Raw genomic sequence first — 18,247 nt, 5'->3', positions numbered from 1 at the left:
CTTGTTGAATCTCATCAGATTTATTTGGCCTGATCCTCTAATTTGTCTAGGTCCCTCTGTATCTTATCCCTACCCTCCAGTGTATCTACCACTCCTCTCAGTTTAGTGTCATCTGCAGACTTGCTGAGGGTGCAGTCCACGCCGTCCTCCAGATCATTAATGAAATTACATTCAGTCAGGTCCTAGAACATTTGTATTTTGTTATAATTTCACAGCTGCTATCAAGACCTGATTTTTCTAAACTGTGTTTTACCAGAGGGTAAAATGATCTCACTAAAACACCCTTGTCTCTGTTAAAAAAACAAAAAACAGAAATGTTAGGTCCTATTGGATTGTTCCTGCTGGGAATCTTCTCTCATTCATTTTGTGCTTCTGATTTGTTACCTTATGTTTGCACTACAGAGTGTATATTTAATTTGTTTCTTGAACCCATTTAAAAGAGCTTGTGTGTACCTTACTTGCCAAAACACTGCTGAAGCATGGGTATTGCACTGACTTTGTACATCATGCTCCCCATCCTTATCCCTAATTTGGTACAGAAGTTGCCTGCATGCTTATGCTTTCTCTTGTATATTTTTAACGAGGTCTTCCTAGCAGATACTTATTATAATCATGTGCAGCTTATGCTGGTTGCTTTGCTTATAGAGAAGTTTATTTGTGTGTGAAAGCAGATACATTAAAAAGTCTGGGCAACTCTCCAGTGGTTTCTTGTTTATTTTATTTGTGGTGATGGTACTCATTACAGTCTGGACTTTAATACTGGCATGTGCATTTTAATAGTTCTTAGTCTGCTTAATGACTACTTTAAATCCAGAGTGCAAACACTGACCAATGGCCTCTTTTCTGGGGTTTACTTATAGCACTGAGTGAAATGCTCCAGGAGAATGGTTTAGAATAGATCACTGGCCTCACTTCAGCAAATCTCTCCAAGTATTTGATGCCATCATGGCAGGGGTATTATTTTTGGAAAGATGAGCACTGCCCACTCCTTCCCATCTTTCTTTCCTTGGCTCCCCTCTCTTTTTCTCAGTGGCGGATAATATCGGATTTGTGAACACAAGTCCTGTAAGCAAACAGCTGTCTTTATCAGTCCAGCTCCTGTGTGACATATTAAAAATGTACCACTGCGTCTGTGACATTTGTTCAAGATCAGCAAACACCACAATCCCCCCCGTCGAATCCTATTTACAGAGTCTGTATCTACTCAGGGTTTGGGACAGAGATCTCCCCAGTTACAATCAACCTACTCCAACACAGCAGTAATTCTAATGTCTCAGCAACCAACCACAACTCTGGTCCATTTCTTTCTTCTAGCCTATTCTTCTACTGCCACATACATCCTTTAAGGCATTCTGTGACCCCTACATCTAACACTGCAAAGGTGGCCAGCATACCAAGGAATGATCTGCCTTATGTTTCAGCTGCATCAGTGCTTCCTTCCCCGCTCCCCACCTTGCTTTCAAACGATTTGCCGCTTCTGATTAATGCTAATATTACACATCTAAGGGCTGTATTATTCATTTCTCTCTCATAGAGTATATGGAACTTTTATCATCGATCCGCTGTTTGTTTGTTGTGTAGCTACTTATTCATTGTGAAAATGTGTCAAAGCCGCTATTTTATACATTTATAATACAGGAATATATATTGCACTAATCAGCAAGTGTGGATTCATCATTAAACTCTTTCAGTTCACCTCCACCAGACGCAGACAAAAAGTCCTACATTCACTTAAACAGAAAGTGAATCAGGCAAATGCCAGCTTAGATCCAAGAGAACAAATTCTGCTCAGAGGTATAAATTCAGGGTTTCTTCAGTGAAATTGGTGGTGTTATTCCGGATTTAAATCACTGTAACCGAGAACCGAATTTGGCTCATTTCCCTTGGATCATGCAAGCAAGACCCAAAATCATGTTACAGATGCTGGTTCGTGACATGAGAGCTCTATTCACAGAATTATAGTTCAACCAAGCCATGCAGATTAAATATAACCCCGCCCAGCCGAACTGTGGGTCACTCACAAAGCAGTTCAACTGCAGCGATGAGAATAAACCTCAAGCAGACAAGTACCAGAAGCAGCTCATTACCCCGTCCACCTCCTCAGAAAAAAAATGCACAGTGGGTTCAGATGTAGCCATACAAGTTAAACAATGCAGAGAGTAGATGAAGATCTCTTTCTCAATAGCAGCGGCTCTCACAGCCTCGCTACGTACAAGCATTAAACACCCTGAATGAGTGTTCAGGCAGAAGCGGCAGCAGGAATTCCCAGCACAAAGCGACTTTTCTGCTTGGATATTCCAAAGCGAATGGCTGTTGAAGGTGTGATTAATAGGGGGAGGGAGGTGAACGGGTCTGCAGTGGAGGCTGGGTCTCAGTAATTACTAACAGGTTGGTTATAAACAAATATCTTGGACTAAATCTATCCCGTGTCTAACACCTTTGACCTCCATGGAATTAAACCATTCTTCTCTTGCCCCTTGAATCTGGCCTCTTGGTTGCAATCCTGAAATCCTCGCTCAGTCATCACTCCCATTGACATCAAGGATCTGGCCCCTCACAAATACACCCACAGCACTGCACTGTTTTTCCAACAGGGAGGCCCAATGGTGTGTTAACACTCACTATTTAATACTTCATATAGAGGTTTTCTGAGTCCCCTTGGCCCTTGAATAATGAAATTACACAAAAGATGGAGCCTTCTTCACAATTCAGGCAGATACTTGCCAGATTGATTTAAAACAGGGGTCAAAGAGCCCCAGAGAAACACTTAGTGCTGAGTTTTGTTCAGTGTGCATTGTGAAACAAAGGAGAGAAAGGAAACCCATTGTTTCGCCCTTCAATTTCACGGTAGCACTGGGCTGTGGGACTCAAGCCAGCAGGGAGGAGAAGATTTAGCATGGATGTCACAATATTACACAGGCGAGCACTAACACCCAGGGTCTTTTGAAGTCCTGGTAGAAAACCCAGTAGAAACAAGTTTGAGTTCCCTGTAACTGAAGTGAATGAGCTAGACTGAAAGCGGAACATGGATAGTAGGCTTTTGGGCCTAATGCTCATCAATGTGGGAATAACCAATGTCACCACCACCACTACCTGTCCATAGCTCCATGTGTCTCCTATAGAGGGTGGAGCCATGTTGCCAGGAGTTCCCATTGCAGGGATATCAGATTTAAAGGCAAGAAGATAAAAAAGAGGCAGTGGTGTCTAGTGCATAGAGCCTTGGACTAGGAATCAAGAAACCCAGATCCTATTCCCAGCTCTACCACTATCTCTGGGGTGTGGCCTTGGGCAAATTCCTTCATCTCCTTGTGCATCCATTTTCCTCTCCTCCTTGGCCTGTCTTGTGTATTTCAGTGGTAAGCTCTTTGAGACACGAATTGTCTCTTATTGTGTGTTTGTACTGATCTTAGGCCAATAGGCCCTGATCTTATTAGGGGCCTGTAGGAACTAGAACAATAATAAATATTTCTTGTGTTTAACTGAGTTATAGTGACCACCATTAATGAACTTTAATAAATACATGCAAAAGGGGAAAATAATGAATTGGAGGCTCTTTTGTACTCTCAAGCCATGTACCTCCATCATTGTGGTCATTTCACTATGGAATATTTGAAAGCATAGCACTGCAGAGAATACACAATAAGAACCAAAGCAGCCAAGGCAGAGATTTTGAATGTCTATAAATTTGTGACAAAATTTATCCTGTGAAATCTTGGAGCCCAGGAACCTTTCCCTCTGAAGCCAGGGTTTGCTGGAACACTCAAACTATAAAAAAGTATTTTAAAAAGAGACTGCTGTGTTCTAAACCAATGGTCTAAAACCTACATGCTTCAATTAGTATTACAGTATTCTGGGGATACTACGTCCTGCATCTGACAAAGTGGGCATTCACCCATGAAAGCTTATGCTCCAATACATCTGTTAGTCTATAAGGTGCCACTTTGTCACTCTTTGGGCAAGTCTATACTACCGGCCGGATCAGTGGGTAGTGTTCGATGTATCGGGGATCGATTTATCTTGTCTCGTCTGGACGCGATAAATTGATCCGCTAATCGACGCCTGTACTCCACCTCGGCAGGAGGGGTAAGCGCAGTTGACTCACCGCCATGAGGATGGCCAGGTAAGTCAAACTAAGACACTTTGACTTCAGCTACGCAAATAGAGTAGCTGAAGTTGCATATCTCAGTTCGAAACCATCCCCCTCCCCCGCCAGTGTCGACCAGCCTTTTGTCACATTTTACAGATCCAGACTAACACAGCTACCCCTCTGATACTGTAGAATATTTATCATCGCATTTTTATGAGACACAAGTGGCATGAGGTAATATCTTTTATTGGACCAACTTCTGGTGCTGAGAGGGAGCTATTGGGCCAATAAAAGATGTTACCTCACCTGCCTTGTGTCTCTAATATGCTAGGACCAACATGGTTCCAACTTCACTGCACATTTCGATAAGGCATTTTTAACACGATTCAGTATTGCTTTTCAGCCTGGTCAGATCTGACACTTACTGAGAAATATGGCCTGAATTTTCAAAAGTTACTCGTTATTTTGGGTGCTCCAACTTGAGACCCCTTAAATGGGCCTGAATTTCAGAGGATGGGTGTTTAGCACTCTCTTTAGGAGATCTCACATTGGGCACCTAAAAATGAAGGCACCTAAAATCAGGAGTCACTTTTCCAAAATTAGGCCAGTAGATCTGCCAGCTTTGAGCCTTGGCAGAGCATAGAGAGTCTGTTCTCCTCTCAGCAAAATGTGAATTTAAAGATTTCCATTAATGCCACTGAGATTTAAATTCCCATGCACGTGGACAAACAGACCTCTTTGCCCTTTTCCTTTTCCCATTGCTCACTCATTAGGAACATTCTTTTCCCTTCTTTGTTTTGCTGCACTTATATTTCTATAAAGCCAGACCTGAGTCCTTGCTCAAGGAGGCGTCTCATGGGCTCTGGAGGAGTTTGGTGTGAGCAAGGTCTAACAGAGAGGGGAGGGATCGCTCAGTGGTTTGAGCATTGGTCTGCTAATGCCAGGGTTGTGAGTTCAGTCCTTGAGGGAGCCATTTGGGAATTGGCCCTGCTTTGAGCAGGGGGTTGGACTAGATGATCTTCTGAGGTCCCTTCCAACCCTAATAATCTATGATTTGCATGGGTATGATGAGCTTCAGTGCTATTTATGAAGCAATGTTAGTTAAACACCTGTGCTATGTATCCATTAAGCCCCCATTAGCGTCAGAAATTATTTTCTTGCCCTTTTACCATTGTGCTGCTTCCCCATCCTGGAAGGTAGAGGTAATTGAACCTTATCAGGCCACGGCATGGATCCCTGGTCCAAATGGTTTTCTTTAAAACACAGACTCTCCATCAAATTTATTTCCCAAATATTATATACAAGTGTCACGGTCCAGGCTTTCCTGATCAGAAAGAAAATCCAAGCACTGTGTGAATACTACAGGAATTCTTGAGGGGCCCCCTATTGTGGATGAACCTCTGCTCTAAGACCACCCTTCAGTTATACCACCAACTCATGACAACTGATGTATCTGGCCCTATTTCTCTGCCTGTGTATCTGTTGCCACAAAGCTGAAGGGTAAAAATTATTATTGGAAGGGTACCCGTTTGCTTGAACCACCTAGATCTGCCTTGCATGTGAGGAGAGTTCTCCCCTTTCTTAGCGACAGAAGAAATCTGTGCTGTGTCGAGAAGGAAGCAGGGATAGTACATTCTGGATCTAAGAGTTCAGCAACAGAGCAGCCTTCCTTTGACTTCAGTGAGAGCAGATACATACATATGTATGTGTATCATATTGTGTGTATTCAGTACATACTAACTTCCAAACACACAGGACTAAAATCATACCTGGTGCAGCTCTACTGGCTAGCATGGTTTTACCCCAGGAATTAATTTGGCTTGCTGTGTTTAAGTAAAGTTATTGCTCCCGATAATCACTGAGAAACTGACCCACTGTGGCAAATCCTACCTTTCTATGTTAAGATGGAAACTACCAGGAGATAAAGGGCCCAATCCTGATCTCACTCCACTGTAATTCCGTTGACTTCAATGGGGCTACTACTCATCTCCAGCAGTGCGCGTGAGATCAGGATTAGGTCTGTAAAATTCAGAGTTAGTGTGGTCAGAACAATGTTGTTCTGACCACATCTGCTGGCTGTGCATATCCCTCCAAATGGCATTTCAGCTGGGTTATACGCTTTGTTAACACGGCATTTATTGGTTTAGGGATTCGGGTCATAACAACTTTAATCATTTATGTAAAGGGGAAAAGAGAAGGTTGTTTATATATTGGAATTTTAAAAACAAAAAAGGAACACATCTTTAGAGAAAGGATCTAACATATACAATCCTGCACCTGTGGAAGTTCTGACCAGTTATTTTAGAAACATTTTCTGTCTATTATTTAGTCATTTCCAGAGTCAAGCAGAGCTTTATGCAACAGACCTAAACATGAAATTTGGAACCACCGTAGACTAGCAGCTAAGAACCAATTTAAGAAGATTTTTTATTTTTTTTAAAAAGTGCTATTTATATTGTTATTGATATTATTTTTTTCAGATAGACTGGAAGGGAGAAAAACCTAAATCTTTCCTCCTAGGGAACTGTTCCATTAAATGAAAATCTCACACACACGCACACTCTCTCTCTCTCTCTCTCCAGGGTAAAGGAGTAATGATGGAATATGGATTTTTTAAATGTATATGTGTGAATCTAGAATTTAAAGCTCTCTCTGTATATCTTTATCTATTGATATTCATAGTGTTTAGATGCATATTATTTACACACAATCTACTGAACAAATATGCATAACAAGCTGGCTACTTTAGGCTTTCTAAAAGCTTTGTTTTGAAATGCCCAAAGCCATTAGACCATGCTATCGAGTTATATTAGTTTTATTTCTGAAATCAAAGGGCTTTATTTTCTGCGCAGTCATTTACACCAGTGTAAAATTAGTGTCAATTCTGATCCAGTGCCATTCTACACCCACTTTGCACTGGTGGAAATGACTGCACCGGGAGCAGAGCAACACAGAATTAGGCTCACAGTGTTTGGTTATAAAATCACAGAATCCAGCATTTTAAGAAGTTTGTATGGATTTCATATAATTTTTAAATATCCGCACTCAGTTTTTTTAAATGATCAAAAGCAGCAAATATTTGCTCCTTGCTTGAGATTTTTATTGGCAAGTTTTAGCAAATTTTAAACAGCCTGAAAAAATATAGGCACATAAGGAGTACAACACAAGTGTCTCTTTTTGGTTGAATTCATTAACCTGTAAGTAGCAGTTTTCATAGCACTTTTTTATTAGCTTTACAGAGACAGGACACAGAGGAGTCATTATTAATAAAAACCCAGCTGATGGCAAAAGGAATTCAGGAATTCCTTCCTGGAAGGATACACTTTGCTGTGTATACCTGACGGCAAACTTGTGCACACCCAGGAAAGTTGCAATACAGACATACAAGCCCTCAGATGACTAGCTAAGCAGAAAGCCATTGTCACTTACTTTCCCAAACACAGGTGCTTGCTGCTCTTGAAACCTGGTTCAGCCAGTGAACTTCCAGCAGAATAGGATGATTCCCCTTCCTTTCTCTTTGCTCTCACAGACCCTGGACAGAGACGCTGCTCTTGCTGCACTCAGCCAATTGCTGATCCTGGCTGCCCCATTTATAGAATGCCAGCTTCTTTGTCTGGCGCGTGTCACCACTAGTCCTAGCAATCCAGGGAGCTTGTTTTGCATCTCCCAGGAGATTCTCTCTGTCCTGCCTTTTCTCTCTCCCCTATGCACCCTCTCCTTTCTCTGCAAGGATAAGCCATGCCGCTTTAGGTCAAACAGCAGCTACCAGCCGCAAAGATTTAAGCAGGGTCTGGCTGCACTTTGGGGAAAGCTGGACAGGGCACTGCTGGGGCATAACTTAGCAAGAATTTTATTTTCTTAATTGTTTTAGTACACTCAGTGCTTGTGAAAGGTGGCAAAGTGATGCCCCCAGAGACCAGTGTTGTGAAGGCCAAAACTATAACAGAGTTTAAAAAATAAATTAGATATGTTCATGGAGGATAGGTCCATAAATGGCTATTAGCCAGGATGGGCAGGGATGCAACCCCATGCTCTGAGTGTCCGTAACCTCTGACTGCCAGAAGCTGGGAGTGGAACACAGGGGATGGATCACTCGATAACTGCCCCTTCTGTTCCTTCCCTCTGGGGCACCTGGCATTGGCCACTGCCGGAAGACAGGATACTGGGCTAGATGGACCATTGGTCTGACCCAGTATGGCCGTTCTTATGTTCTATAATCCTCTGCTCATCTTAAAATGAATTTTAATTAAAAAACTAATTAGCAGATTTACTTATATTCTCAGAAGATTCATTCTGTAGCCAAAATCTAAATACTGTGAGTTTAGAGAGGATATACTGGATTCTGCTTTAAGTTCAAAAGTCAGCAAAGCCTGAACTACTCACAGAACAGGGACAGCCTGGGGCAACTGAAATCCCAGCTTCCCCACACTGCCCCACCAGTCTGATTCAGAGAGATCAGCTCTAGGGTTGGAGGGCAATGTATCTATGGTCCAGTTGGACCTTGGCCACCCTGCTGAAGCTGCCAGCAAAAATGCCAGTTCGCATCTGTAGTTCTTGCACGGTGTACACCTGTTCATTAGCAGCTGGGCAGAGATCTCCCACCTCATTCCACACAGAATGAATAGGGTGTTGGTTGGTTGTGTGACTGCTACCTTCTCCTGGATAGAATACCAGAGCTATTCAAATACGTGTGCATGGCAACATGTTGTCTGCTAGAGGTTTCAAATATCAGGGGATATGAAACTTGTGCCACAGAGTTTCTGGAACTACTCCTTATGAAGCTAGGCAGGACTCTGGGGGAGCCTCCTCTCTGTGAGCAGACTGTCCCCAGGGCAAGAAGATTACACAGCTTTGACCTTCCTGAGTCTGACCTCAAAGCATTCAGCATCCCCTTCCACACCATGCGCTTCCCACCACGAGTCTGCCCAGGTGGGGCTCCTGGGGAAGCCAGAGGGCCCTGCACCCCAACTCCGCAGTCAGACGTGACTCTCAGCCAGCGTAAAATGGAAGGTTTATTAGTCAACAGGACGCAGCGTGGAACAGACCTTGTTAGCACAGAAATCAGTGACTTTCAGCCAAGTCCACCTTGGGGAGTCCTGGGCCAGGCGGCCTGGACTCCTCCTCTTCCAGTCCCTCCAAGCAGACTGCCAACTTCCAGCAACCTGACCTCAGACACCCCTATTGCTCCTCTCCTTCTCTTTGTCTCGCTTCCTGGGCAAAGAGTCACCTGGTCGTCACCTGGTTGCATCCCCTTCCTAAGTCCCAGGTTTTGAAGGCACCGGTCATAGCATATGTGCATGCAGTTGGAGCATCTTCACCTGCCCCAGAGGTCTCAAAGTCACATACCCCTATTCCCACCACTGAGGTATTGGCGCAGCACACAGGGAAACTGAGGCACACACCGTAGTCATGCAAAACAGTAAAACACACATAGGCTCAACAGTAAGACTCACATACAACATAACAATGGAAAATCCCCACTTCATAACACCTTGTTACTACTAGAGCTCACAGTCCTTTATCTTTTGTTCAGGCAGCAAAGGCCCTCGTTTTTGAAGCAGAAGTCATGAGTTATACCCTGCTGCCGCATGACTGTGAAATGAGCAGTGAGTATATATATATGTGTATGATTGTCCACAGATTATTTATTTGTAAAATACAGGGCCACTGAATAGCCCTCGGATGGTAACAACTTTCAGTCACTACAGATAGGGCTGGATTCGAATTAGTGCCCTGCAGCTGAGAAAGTGGATAACACATCACCAATCCTTTGAGCCAGGCTGTCTCCCATCTTACCAACACCCAACTCCCTCCACTTAGGGCTAAGCCATTGAAGACCATCCCCACATCCTCTTCTCAAGTGCCACATTGCAGCAACCTGTCTTCTGATCAAGGAGAGCTGGGTGGGACTGTTTGGCCCCGCTAAAGCTCTCAGATTGGCCAGACACATTGCAGCAGACCAATACGGGGTACTCTTGCCATAAATAGCCAAGTCCCCTATGTTGCTTTCACATGGCAGTGCAGGGCAACAGCCAAGGAGTCAGGAGCTTGGCCTGGTGTGAAAATTATCATTTATGTTTAAAATAAACAGCGCTGGCTTTCAAGAGCAGTAACCTAGATCTCCTTCCCAGCTTGGATGGACATGGATCATGGAGCTTGCTGATCTCTAAGCATACTGACTACACAGGGCAGGGAAGGGGAGGTTGACCACTTTTGTGAGGGAGAAGAGACTGAGGGAGAATGAGAGATTGAAGAATAACCTCCCTTAGACCCAGGTCAGAAAAACATCCCCGTTCAGGACAGCATTTAACTTCAAGTACATGCTTAAGTTCCATTAAAGTCAATGGGACATGAAGTTAAGCACAAGCTTACATGATATCCTGAACTGGGCACTGAGGGAGCCCTCAAAATCGTAAACCTGTCCTGAATCATGGTATCAAAGGCTGGAAGGGTTTGCCTTCATCTCTGTCCTTCTGGACTTTAAAGGATTTGCTAGTTTTTTTATGTAATTGGATTGTGCCCTACACCATTAACAAACCCCCTGTGGAGTGATGTCGTTTTCTCGGGGAAGACCAAGTCACAGACATTTGCTGCTGCAGTTCTCTTCCTGAAGAGCTAAAGTGAACCTTCAGCCCTTTTGCATGGTAAATTAAAAGCAGCACTACACTCTGAAAGCTGTGTCAACTGCTTCATTTAGCACAAGTGTTATGTTAACTAACAGCCCTATTCCACAGGGGCGTTTGGCCTCACAGAAGCCTAATTTCCATGTAATTTACATTGGACAGTCGCAGAATTCACCTCCTCTGTGTAACTTTCTCCAAATCATTATTTACTCACAATGAGCAATGCAATGAGCTACTCCAGCCAGTACACAATGGATGGGGAACCAGGGATGCCATTCCAAAATGGGGAAAGAGAGAAGCTGGTATCCGGGGTTGTTTAGACTCCTCATTGCTCAGGATTTTCAAAACCAGGCCAAATAAAACACTGGAAAATGTACTGGCGGGAGTGTGTCTGCCATGGAAGGGTGAGAGCTGCATGGGCTAATATTAATTCTTCTTGTTCTATTATTTATCAGCACAAAACAAAAAATAAACAGTCAGATCCTGCTCCCATTGCAGTCAACAGGGATTTTGCCCTTGACTTCAGTAGGAACAGCCCAGGTGCCGGTTCCTCCTTGCCTTAGGGAATTTACCACCTATAACCCCAATCCTGCAAGTGCATAGGGGTGAGCACTCCCCATCGCTGATGTCAGTGGGGCTCAGTGCAGGGGCAGGGGTCCGCCCATCCTCCTGAGTTCACACAATCAGGGCCATAAGAGAGGCATCTCAGCAGGAAGGTGGTTACTCTGCACTTGTATTGACTTTGGAGATTAGTGGTTGTGACACCTGCAGAGGGAGGGAGTCTCTTGGAGGGATTTGTGTGAGGAAAGGTGGTGGGAGGGCCCAATGCACCAGGACTGAGAGGTTATTCTCCGCGCAGGGAATAACACAAAGGAAGGTCTGAAGGCAGGAGCGGGAAAAGGAAAGAGGGAGCAACCGAGAGAGCAGAGAGGGTGTAGGCACCAGGCCTTCTCCAGCTGTAGCCATAATCCCATGACTGGGCCATCCCATTGCATGCCCCCAACCCCTAAGACAAAGTTTGAAATCAGAAATGAGAAAATTAAAGCTGCCCAAGCACCAACATATGTGCCCGGCCTCAAACGTACAGCTCTGCTCCCTGCTCTAAACGTGGTCTCTCCTCGCAAGTAACACCACATGCCACTAGTCCAGGCCTAGCTTGCAGTGAGGGTGGATGCCACAGAAGGCTACACTGAAGGGCCTGAGAGCATTGGCACCTTGAGAAATCCTTGCCCTTGGAGTGGGGTTTGCCTGATGCAGGCATCCACAGGGAGCTCCATACAGCATGTCTTTTGCTAGGACTCTCCAAGGGCAAAGCCCCTCCTTTTCCAAGCACCTAGCAGACCCATGCCTCCATAACCCAGCCACAAAACAGAGCATGCAGAAAGCTAGCCAGCCTACCTGCTGTTGTCTGCGTGGACAGGTAGCAAGTCTTCTCCTTCCAGTGCCCTCTGAGGCTGTGACGGGTTTGATCACAGAGACCCCCTTGGGACTGTCGTCTGAGCCCGTTTTCCGTGCCAGCTTGAGACTCCAGAACCCTGCCTTGTTGAGCCAGACACGCTAGCCAGCTGCAACACAGACCCAGGTCTGGTCCACACCCCCAAAAGCTGCAGACTTTAACCAAAAACTGCTCAATAGGTCACCTATCTTCAGCACTCAGACACCAAGTTCCCAATGAGATCCAAACCACAAATAAATCAGTTTTACTCTATATAAAACTTATACAGGGTAAACTCATTCGTTGTCCACCCTCTGTAACACTGGTAGAGAGATATGCACAGCTGTTTGCTCCCCCTGGTATTAATTACTTACTTACCCTGGGTTAATTAATAAACAAAAGTGATTTTATTAAGTATAAAAAGTAGGATTTAAGTGGTTTCAAGTAATAACAGACAGGACAAAGAAAGTTACCAAGAAAAATAAAACAAAACACACAAGTTTAAGGCCGAATACATTAAGAAACCGGTTAGAGGTAAATCTCATCCTCAGAGATGTTCCAATAAGCTTCGTTCACAGACTAGACTCCTTCCTAGTCTGGGCCCAATCCTTTCCCCTGGTACGGACCTTGTTCGTTCCAGCTCAGGTGGTAACTAGGGGTTTTCTCATGTCTGGCAGCCCCCTTTGTTTTGTTCCACCCCCTTTTATAGCTTTGGCACAAGGCGGGAATGCTTTGTGTTTCTCTGGGTTCCCACCCCTCCTTCTAAATGGAAAAGCACCGGGTTAAAGATGAATTTCAGTATCATGTGACATATTCACATGTCCTGTGAGACCCCAAGCCTTCATTCCTCCAGGAGTGGCCTGCAAGTATGCAGTGGAGACTTGCAGGTAAACAGAGACATCTACAGTCAATTGTCCTAGTCAATGGGAGCCATCAAGATTCTAAACCACCATTAATGGCCCACACTTTGCATAATTATAATAGGATCTCAGAGTTATGCTATATATTTCTAGTTTTAGGGTATGGCTACACTTGAAATTTCAAAGTGCTGCCGCGGCAGCGCTTTGAAGTGTAAGTGTGGTCGGAGCACCAGCGCTGGGAGAGAGCTCTCCCAGCGCTGCACGTAAATCACATCCCTTACGGGTGTAGCTTGCAGCGCTGGGAGCCGCGCTCCCAGCGCTGCAACACTGATTACACTGAGGCTTTACAGCGCTGTATCTTGCAGCTCTCAGGGGAGTGTTTTTTTCACACCCCTGAGCGCGAAAGTTGCAGCGCTGTAAAGTGCCAGTGTGGACAAACCCTTAGATACAAGAATGATACATACATACAGATAGGATGACCACACTCAGTAGATTATAAGCTTTGTAATGATCACGGTACAAGAGACTTTTTGCATGAAGCATATTCCAGTTATGTTTATGTGTGATATATAATGTATTTCCATAAAACATATGGAATGCAATATCACAGGAGTATCTCCCTAGGAAGCCCCACCAGTCTCTGTTTTCATGCCCCTCCCTGCTGGGCAGTGGAAAGAACATTTAGTCAGGAGACACCCAGGCTGAGGGCTTGATTGTAGTGGCCATCATGGAGCTGCTTCTTGTCCTGGGAGGAGTATTCTGTCTCCAACTTGCAAAAGAACCCCCTCCCTAGGTGCCAATGTCATTTTTAACTGAGGAGAGGATTTGCTTCGGGTGCCCATTCACAGTTCGTCCCTTCTCTCTGTGCTAAATATGCTGGGCAAGATGCCCAGCCGGCATAAATCAGCAAAGCTCCATGGACTTCAGGGGAGTTATCCCAGCTGAGGAACTGGCTTTCCCACTGTACCTAATGGGTGACAGAACTGTGGTCTCTCATGGTACTAAAAGTGAAATTTCCCTCCTTGATCAGATCCTGAAAGACACCATACACCAAACCCTCTCCCACAGTTTAGAAATAGGTATTGCTTTACAAGGAACTGACAACCTTTGTTTGGAACTCAGACAGAATTCTGAAACATGCCGGCCAGTTCTACTGGGTGAAGTCATTATTATTTAACATTTCTATTGTGGTAGCAGCTAGAGGATGGAACCAGTTTGGGGCTCCATTGTGCTAGGTGCTGTACAAACACATAGCAAATGATACACACATATTCAGTGCCTTTTTGTGATTCAGTCTGTCTCCAGCTGTCACTTTGCACATTACAGCCCAGTAAATGTAATTCAGTATTCTCAATTAGAAGAATTTTGGGAGCAAACTCAAAACACAACAGGAGCATTTCTATTTTCTCAACTCTTGTAACCTCATCAAAAAAAGTTATCAAGTTAATCTGATATGATCTATTTTCCATAAACCCATGTTGATTGGCATTAATTACATTACTCTCTTTTAATTCTTTATTAATCGAGTCCTGTATCAGCCATTCCATTATCTTGCCCAGGGTTCAATGTCAAACTGACAGGCCTATAATTACCCAGGTCATCTCGCTTACCCTTTTAAAATATGGGCACAACATTTGTTGTCTTCCAGTCTTCTTAAATTTCCCCACTATTCCTTAGTTTTGAAAATCAACATTAATGGTCCAGTGAGTTCCTTAGCCAGTGCTTTTTAAAACTGGTAGATGCAAGTTATCTGGACCACCTGTTTTAAAGCTAGGCTTTAGAAACTGCTTTTTAACATCTTCCCAAAATACTAGTTGAACAAAAAGTACTATAACATGGTATGATTACATCCAGGCAGAGGAGGCCTGGAATTACTTCAAGTCAAAGATGCAGAAACTATCAGAAGCCTGCATCCCAAGAAAGGGGGAAAAAATCATAGGCAGGAGTTGTAGATCAGGCTGGATGAGCAAGCATCTCAGAGAGGTGATTAAGAAAAAGCAGAAAGCCTACAAGGAGTGGAAGATGGGAGGAATTACCAAGGAAAGCTACCTTATTGAGGTCAGAACAGGTAGGGATAAAGTGAGAAAGGCCAAAGCCATGTAGAGTTGGACCTTGCAAAGGGAATTAAAACCAATAGTAAAAGGTTCTATAGCCATATAAATAAGAAAAAAACAAAGAAAGAAGAAGTGGGACTGCTAAACACTGAGGATGGAATGGAGTTTAAAGATAATCTAGGCATGGCCCAATATCTAAACAAATAGTTTGCCTCAGTCTTTAATGAGGCTAATGAGGAGCTCAGGGATAAAGTAGAATGACAAATGGGAATGAGGATATGGAGGTAGAAATTACCACATCCAAGGTAGAAGCCAAACTCAAACAGCTTAATGGGACAAAATCGGGGGGCCTAGATTCTTCATCCAAGAATATTAAAGGAACTCGCACATGAAATTGCAAGCCCAATAGCAAGAATTTTTAATGAATCAGTAAACTCAGGGGTTATTCTGTACGACTGGAGAATTGCTAACATAGTTCCTATTTTTAAGAAAGGGAAAAAAGGTGATTCGAGTAACTATAGGCCTGTTAGTTTAACATCTGTAGTTTGCAAGGTCTTGGGAAAAAATTTGGAGAAAGTAGTTAAGGACATTGAGGTCAATGGTAATTGGGACAAAATACAACATGGTTTTACTAAAGGTAGATTGTGCCAAACCAACCTGATCTCCTTCTTTGAGAAGGTGACAGATTATTTAGACAAAGGAAATGCAGTAGATCTAATTTACCTCGATTTCAGTAAGGCATTTGATGCGGTTCCACATGTGGAATTATTAGTTAAATTGGAAAAGATGGGGATCAATATGAAAATTGAAAGGTGGATAAGGAACTGGTTAAAGGGGAGACTACAACGGGTCGTACTGAAGGGCGAACTGTCAGGATGGAAGCAGGTTACTAGTGGAGTTCCTCAGGGATCAGTTTTGGGACCAATCTTATATAACCTTTTTATTACTGATCTTGGCACAAAAAGTGGGAATGTGCTAATAAAGTTTGCAGATGACACAAAGCTGGGGTGTATTGCTAACACAGAGAAGGACTGGGATATCCTACAGGAAGATCTAGATGACCTTGTAAACTGGAGTAATAGTAATAGGATGTAAAAGCAGCAAAGAATCCTGTGGCACCTTATAGACTAACAGACGTTTTGGAGCATGAGCTTTCGTGGGTGAATACCCACTTCCTCAGATGCATGGTAATAGGATGAAATTTAATAGTGAAAAGTGCAAGGTCATGCATTTAGGGATTAATAACAAGAATTTTAGTTATAAATTGGGGACACATTAGCTGGAAGTAACCGAGGAGGAGAAGGGCCTCGGAGTATTGGTTGATCACAGGATGACTATGAGCCGCCAATGTGATATGGCCATTAAAAAAGCTAATGTGATTTTAGGATGCATCAGGCAAGGTATTTCCAGCAAAGATAAGGAGGTGTTAGTACCATTATACAAGGCACTGGTGAGACCTCATCTGGAATACTGTGTGCAGTTCTGGAAGGGGTACGGAGAAGGGCTACTAGGATGATCCGAGGAATGGAAAACTCAAAGAGACTCAAAGAGCTTGGCTTGTTTAGCCTAACCAAAAGAAGGTTGAGGGGGGATATGATTGCTCTTTATAAATATATCAGAGGGATAAATATCAGGGAGGGAGAGGAATTATTTAAACTTAGTACCAGTGTGGACACAAGAACAAATGGATATAAACCGGACACTAGGAAGTTTAGACTTGAAATTAGACGAAGGTTTCTAACCATTAGAGGAGTGAAGTTCTGGAACAGCCTTCCAAGGGAAGTAGTGGGAGCAAAAGACACATCTGGCTTCGAGACTACGCTTGATAAGTTTATGAAGGGGATGTTATGATGGGATAGCCTAATTTTGGCAATTAATTTGGCAATTGATCTTTTATTATCAGCAGGTAAGTATGCCCAGTGGTCTGTGATGGGATGTTAGATGGGGTGGGATCTGAGTTACTACAGAGAATTCTTTCCTGGGTGCTGGCTGGTGAGTCTTGCCCACATGCTCAGGGTTTAACTGACCTCCATATTTGGGGTCAGGAAGGAATTTTCCTCCAGAGCAGATTGGCAGAGGCCCTGGGGGTTTTTCGCCTTCCTCTGCAGTGTGGGTCATGGGTCACTTGCTGGAGGATTCTCTGCAGCTTGAGGTCCTCAAACCACAATTTGAGGACTTCAATAACTCAGACATAGGTTAGGATTTGTTACAGAAGTGGATGGGTGAGATTCTGTGGCCTGCATTGTGCAGGAGGTCAGACTAGATGACCATAATGGTCCCTTCTGACCTTAAAGTCTATGAGTCTATCTATTTTGTCCCCAAATGTAGAACAGAAATGTTTGTTGAACACTTCTGCCTTTCCTGCATTATTATTGATAATTCCACCATTTCTATCTAGTGATGGACCAAAACCATTGTTAGGATTCTTTTTGTTCCTGTTATACTTTCAAAACTCCTCCTTATTGTTCTTAACTCTGTTGGCGAGAGTGTTTTCCTTGGGTCCCTTTGCTTCTCTAATCAATTTTCTACAATTCATAGCTTCTTGATTTAGACTTCAATGGGGTTCAGAATTTCACCCAGTATTATCCATGATTATTTGCATAATGTGGGTAGCTCTCTCACTAATTAATGCAAGGCGGTGGAGAATCACAAAAAAGGTTAATGTGATAGCACTGGGCCATTACATTTTACACCTACTTAAGGCACTTTTACACTGCCAGATTGCTTTTAAGGTTAGTGTAAATGTCTGTGCTCATTGTCTTTATTAAGCTTTCTGTTGCACTCACTCTACTTGGCCCTAATAATCCCAGCTGGACTTGCTCACTGTCTTCTTTATTTAGTTCTCCTTGCTGCTGGTATTGGCACTGGAGCAGAGCAGAATTCCCCTAATAACTTACTGATAAGCAGTCTGCAAAGTAGGAACATTGCCAACAGATTGAGGGATGTGATCATTCCCCTCTAGTCAACCTCGGTGAGGCCTCATCTGGAGTACTGTGTCCAGTTTTGGGCCCCACACTACAAGAAGGATGTGGAAAAATTGGAAGGAGTCCAGCAGAAGGCAACAAAAATGATTAGGGGGCTGGAGCACATGACTTATGAGGAGAGGCTGAGGGAACTGGGATTGTTTAGTCTGCAGAAGAGAAGAATGAGGTGGGATTTGCAGGGCCGGCTCTACAGTTTAGGGGCCC

At 43.7% G+C, this 18,247-nt stretch overlaps 2 protein-coding genes across 3 annotated transcripts in view; one reads left to right on the top strand and one right to left on the bottom strand.

Annotated features, from left to right (window-relative positions):
- Positions 1-18,247, top strand: part of LOC127048474 (uncharacterized) — a 490,241-nt gene that overhangs the window by 57,912 nt on the left and 414,082 nt on the right. The gene's annotated exons all lie outside the window — the stretch shown is intronic.
- TAL2 (TAL bHLH transcription factor 2) overlaps positions 1-18,247 on the bottom strand; it is a 67,610-nt gene that overhangs the window by 8,578 nt on the left and 40,785 nt on the right. The window contains exon 1 of one of the 2 annotated variants that reach the window (XM_050948363.1): positions 7,517-7,655. The exons of the other annotated variant lie outside the window; for it this stretch is intronic. The gene's annotated coding sequence lies outside the window, so the exon portion shown is untranslated. Of the gene's footprint in view, positions 1-7,516; positions 7,656-18,247 lie in introns of those variants that run through there. 2 annotated transcript variants of the gene reach the window in all.

Source organism: Gopherus flavomarginatus, chromosome 3, assembly GCF_025201925.1.
Source record: "Gopherus flavomarginatus isolate rGopFla2 chromosome 3, rGopFla2.mat.asm, whole genome shotgun sequence".
NCBI classification, from domain to species: Eukaryota; Metazoa; Chordata; order Testudines; family Testudinidae; genus Gopherus; species Gopherus flavomarginatus.
Note: the sequence above shows the minus strand (reverse complement) of the source record. Positions and strands in the feature narration are given on the sequence as shown.